Genomic DNA, 6,000 nt, shown 5'->3' on the forward strand with positions numbered 1-6,000 from the left:
CCGCAATCAATTCCTTGGTTTCCACACCGAAGTTGAGTGCAAGGTTGTCGCTGTGACAAGACTCAACCAGCTGATCTATAAACTTCATGGCTTCCTATTCCAGACCTTCCAGTGACTTCTCAAAATGTCTGCTCAACATATTTTTACCCCTGAATTGGGGACCAAGAATGTTTTGTTACAAAAAAAGGGAAATGTCACTGTAGATAGGTTCAAAAACAAGGATAACCCTTTTAAAATTATTGCTTAACTCGTAGTGCAGGCAGAAAGGGCAGGAGAGAAGGGTGCTTTATAAATGCAAACCTGCGAACAACGTATTGGGCCGGAATTTGTTGGGAAATGTGAGCAGTCCCCACGTGAGTCGGAAATCCCTGCTGGCCATGGCTAGCAATTTTCCAGTAGTGCTTTGACATTGCACTTCTTACTGAACTGAATAATGTAGTGTGACCTTGCTATGGTTCATCAGCAGATGTGCAAGAACATTCACCTGTTCCCTTTTGCTGGCTCAGAATGCAGTGTGAGGAAGCAAGGCAAATGGAAAATTAATTTATGTTTTGCAATTAATTAATATTGCATAAATGCTTTTTAAATGTCTAAAAGTGGTTTTTAATGCTTAATGTTGTAAAGGTTTTTAAAACATTTTAAATTCCTTTAAGGTTTTAATGATTTTAATTGCTTTTGACAGGAACATTCAGAAGCATAAATAGCTCTTAACAGGCTTAACAATTGGCAAAGCCCATGGGACATGATTTTGCCAGCTGTCAAAGTTCTCTTCTTTTTTGTGCTGGCCCACCCACCCACATTAATATTCAAAACGTCCAGAGATCTCAAAGTTTGGATTAAAACTGCTTTGGGCAACACCGATAGCTCCATGTTTGCCTCACAGGACAGTGAGTTGGTGACTCCAAACTACCTAGCCCAATGAGTTTAACAAAGGTACTCTCTCACATTACTCATGGTCAACATGATACATACTGATGTTGAGATCCAATAACGGTGTGTATCATGGAGAAAATTTAATGGAGTAAAATATTACAAGCACAAATATTCCACTTTGAATCAACGGCTGCATCAGAAGTGGTGAAAATATGAATGGAGGTACCAGCAGGCACAAGGACAACTTTGATCCTACAGTTATAAGACTAATGAATGGACCACTTGTACAATTAGATGGACTCTTAACCTCACAATCTACCTCGTCATGGCCTTGCACATTATTGTCTGTAAATGTAACACTAAACTGAATTCCGATTAATTGGGATACGTCGGGCCAGTACATTTTGACCCAATTAAGTAACTGCTACAATTATCCAAAGTTTAATGGAAGTAGTTAAAAAGGTATACAAAAGACAAACTATTGTTTAACTGAATAACAAATTATGTACTTAAATGAAATACAGAACTAATTAGAATACTACTAATATAATGCAGTAGGATAAAACTGTGTACTAGTTTGTAATGTGGAGTTCATCAAGTGCATGCTGGCATACATTTGATTGGTAAGCTATTCATTCATTAACACATTCCACAATAAATAACAATTTCTTTTTATCGGTCCCAACACAGTTATGCGACCCATTGCTTTCTTTGAACTTGATAGTCTTGTATGTTTGTAGCAAAGGGAATTGTCCAGCATGGCAGGACAAAAAAGGTCCATTTCGTCAGCATTGTAGATATCATCTGCACAGCAGTTTTGAAGCAAGTCAGGGAGTTTTGTAGATTTCCAAGTTTCCGCACTTACAGCTTCAGCACTACCTTTCTTGCCGTGAGCTTTCTTGAATTTAATATGGTGCCTCTATTTCCATTAAGACAACCAACCATCTGTTGCTTTAACATCTTTGTGACCCAACTTCTTAGCTAGCTCCTCTGAATTGCTTTTTAACTTTGGTCCACACACACACATACACACACACACACACACACACACACACACACACACACACACACACACACACACACACACACACACACACACACACACACACACACACACACACACACACACCTCAACCATTGTCTGAGGGCAACTTCAACATTTGGACTCCTACCTTCGTGCTTTTGTTTTTGGGATGTTCCCTGTCGTTCCTCGTGTAATGCCCATTCTTCTCACTGTTTATCTTGCAGATGTGTCAAGTATGCAAGTGTAGATTTTGGCTTTCCAGTTATCTCTGCCATCTGACAGTGGTGTTAGGTGGATGGCTTTTAACTTGGGCCAACAGTAATTTTTTGAGCTAGTGTCAAATCGTCTTGTGGCGAGGGTTTCAAAAACATTTTTAAAGTCAAAGTTAAAAAAAGCCAAATTATCAAAAATGACTGCTTTTTGAATCGGTACCCATCAGCCTAAACTGATTACATAACACAGGAACAATGAACTGTTCACTGTAAGCCTGGCGAGGTGTCTATTAACCACACAAGTGCACGTGATTGACCACCTCCTATCTCAATGAAGTGGCATAGTGTCCCAAATAAACAAAGGGAATTCTGGCTGTCTTGAACTTGTTCTTTAAGACTTGTCCGAAATAAGCAGTTTCCCCTATTAGCCGGTGGCCCAATAATCCATTATTTTCTGCATTCTGTAATTGCTAATTTTTTTGTATTACCTCGGCGTGCTGATGTAATGAAGTGAATATCATGGATAGACAGCAAAACAAAAGCTTTTCACTGTACCTCAAGTACGTAAGACAATAACAAACTAATCCCCAATTGCCATGTTTTATTTACTATTTTACAGAACATTACTGGCAAGGTCAGCATTTATTCTCCATCCATAGATATCCTTGAACTGAATGGCATGTTAGACCATTTCATGGGATTATTAAGCATCAAGGAAATGGGAGTTTGATGGCCAGTGTGGACATGGGGGGGGATTGGACTGAAGGCCTTGGTTCCGTATCCCTCTATGATGCTGTCTGTCTGCAATCAAATGCATCGCTGTGGATCTGAGTATACAGTTAATCATCCAAACAGATGAGAACTGAACATTTCTTTCCCAAAGTTAAACAGATGAGTTTGTCTGATAGTGAAGCAATCTCAATGTCAACAGAGACCTTAGGGTAATAGAACCCTTAGAGACAAGTGATCATACTATTATCAAATTCACCCAGAAATTTGATAAGGGGAAAGGTAATGCTGGATGTATCTGTATTGCAGTGGAGTAAGGGGATTTATAGAGGCCTGAGCGGAGAGTTGGCCAGAATTAATCAGAAAAGAACACTGGCAGGAATGATGGCAGAACAGCAGTGGCTGAAATTTCTGGAAGCAATTTGGAAGGAAAGGATATATACATCACAAAAAGGAAGAAGTATTGTAAAGGCAAGATGACTCAACTGTGTTGACAAGAGAAGTCAAAGCCAACACAAAAGCCAAAGAGAGGGCATGTAATAGACCAAAAATAAGTGGAAGTTAGAGGATTGGGAAGCTTTTGAAAACCAACAGAAGACAACTAAAAAAAGTCAGTAAGACGGAAAAGATAGAATATGAAAGTAAACTAGCCAGTTTTATTAAAGAGGATACCAAAAGTTTCTTCAGATTCATAAAATATAAAAGAGGCAAGAATGCATATTGGACTGCTGGAAAATGATGCTGGAGAAGTAGTAATGAGGGACAAGGAAATGGCCAATGAACTGAATAAGTATTTTGCATCAGTCAACACTGTGGAAAACACTAGAAGTATGGTGGAAGTTTCAGATGTCAGTGGTCACGAAGTGTGTGAAGTTACAATTACTAGAGAGAAAGTTCTCGGGAAACTGAAAGGTCTGAAGGTAAATAAGTCACCTGGACCAGATGGTGTACACCAAGGGCTCTGAAAGAGATCGTGGAGGCATTAGTAATGATCTTTCAAGAATTACTAGATTCTGGAATAGATCCTGAAGAGTGGAAAATTGCAAAAGTCACTCCACTCTTCAAGAAGGGAGAGAGGCAGAAGAAAGGAAAATATAGGCCAGTTAGTCTGACCTCAGTGATTGGGAAGACATTGGCGATGCAGTCTCAGGGTACTTGGAGGCACATGATAACATAGGCCATAGTAAGCATAGTTTCTCAAAAGAAAACCTTGCCTGATAAATTTGTTGGTGTTCTTTGAAGAAATAACAAGCAGGACAGACAAAGGAGAATCAGTTGATATTGTATACTTGGATTTTCAGAAGGCCTTTGACAAAGTGTCACATATGAGGCTGCTTAACATCTACAAGCCTATGGTATTACAGGAAAGAGACGAGCATGAATAAAGCAGTGGCTGATTGGAAGGAAGCAAAGAACGGGAATAAAGAGTACCTTTTCTAGTTGGCTTCCAGTGACTAGTGGTGCTCCATGTGGGTCTGTGTTGGGACCAGTTATTTTTATGTTATATAATCTATGATTTAGATGGTGGAATTGATGGCTTTGTTGCAAAGGTTGCAGACAATGTGAAGATAAGTGGAGAGGGAGATAGTTTTGAGTCAGTAGAGTGGCTACAGAAGGACTTAAACAGATTAAGAGAATGGGCAGATGGAATACAGTGTCAGGAAGTGTATGGTCATGCACTTTGGTAGAAGTAATGAAAGAGCTGACTATTCTCTAAATGGAGAGAACATTTTTAAAAAAGAGGTGCAAAGAGACTTGGGAGTCCTTGAGCAGAATTCCTTAATGGTTAATTTTCAGGTTGGGTCTGTGGTAAGGAAGGCAAATACGATGTTAGCATTCATTTCAAGAGGACTAGAATATAAACGCAAGGTTGTATTGTTGAGACTTCATAAAGCACTGGTGAGGTCTCACTTGGAGTATTTGTGAGCAGCTTTGCACCCCTCAAATTAAAAAGGATGTGCTGAAACTCAAGAGGGTTCAAAGGAGGTTCAGGAAAATGATTCCAGGATTGAATGGCTTGTCATATAAAGAACATTTGCTGGCTCTGGGCCTGTATTCACCAGAATTTAGTAGAATAAAGGATGACCTCATTGAGTCCTATTGAATGATGAAAGGCCGAGACAGAGTGGACATGGAGAGCATGCTTTCTATGATGGAACAGTTTAAAACCAGAGGACACAGGATCAGAATAGAGGGGTGAACTTTTTCAAAGAAGGTGAAGAGGAATTTCTTATGACAGAATGATGAATCTGTGGAATTGTTTGAACAGGCAGTTGTGGCGGGCAGGTCTTCATGTATATTTAAGGCAGAGGTTGACAAATTCTTGATTGGTCAGGGCATGAAGGTATAAAGGGAAAAAGCAGGAGATGGGAACTGAGAGGAATATTGGATCAGCCACGATGAAATGGCGGAGCAGACCTTGTGGGCCAATGGCCTAATTCTGCTCCTATATCTTATAGTTTTATGTCTTATTACAGATATTAGGCTTTTAGTTCCAGTTGTATTCAATGAATAGGGTTCAATACCTCCAGCTTTATTTGTGGCTTCTGAGCCACAAGGTTTGCTCTCTGGAATACCAGTCCAATAGTTGTCAGATGATTATTTTATCATGTATTTCCGTGATACAGAGAAAAGTAGTTGCAGAGCAAAGAAAACTCTGACCTACACCAAATAACCGCTAATTACTATTGGAGAGAGATTTGACTTTCAGTAGACTATCTTATTACCCTCATGGAAATGTAGAAAAATAGTTGATGATTACTAAACCATGAATAAACCATTGACTATGGGTTATCTAGTAACGCAAAGTGACTGGCACAGCACAAGATATTTTGTGCAAAATCTTCCAACAACCTGAAGACTCATACTGTCCTAGACTTGATTTTAAAACATTAAAATTGTGTATAATTATGGAATGGATATGTAAATATAGAGAAGATGAGAATATACAATATAATTCATTTCATAATGCCAATAAAGTTGTTGTTATAACCATTTCTATAGATGCCATACATTGTTGGCACATCCATTATCCATCACTAGTTGCTCTTGAGTAGTGGGTGATCCTTGACCATTGCATCTCACATAACGAAGGAACTTCCATAGTGCACCTTAGTAGGAATGGATGAATTGGACTCAATGGCCTGTTTCCACACTGTATAA

General features: G+C 39.1%; 1 protein-coding gene across 1 annotated transcript in view; it reads right to left on the reverse strand.

Annotated features, from left to right (window-relative positions):
* Positions 1 to 2,056, reverse strand: part of fkbp16 (FKBP prolyl isomerase 16) — a 164,612-nt gene extending 162,556 nt beyond the window's left edge. The window contains exon 1 of the mRNA XM_059952686.1: positions 2,046 to 2,056. The gene's annotated coding sequence lies outside the window, so the exon portion shown is untranslated. The remainder of the gene's footprint in view (positions 1 to 2,045) is intronic.
* Positions 2,057 to 6,000: the final 3,944 nt, after the last annotated feature.

This window comes from Hypanus sabinus, chromosome 28 (genome assembly GCF_030144855.1).
Source record: "Hypanus sabinus isolate sHypSab1 chromosome 28, sHypSab1.hap1, whole genome shotgun sequence".
NCBI lineage: Eukaryota > Metazoa > Chordata > Chondrichthyes > Myliobatiformes > Dasyatidae > Hypanus > Hypanus sabinus.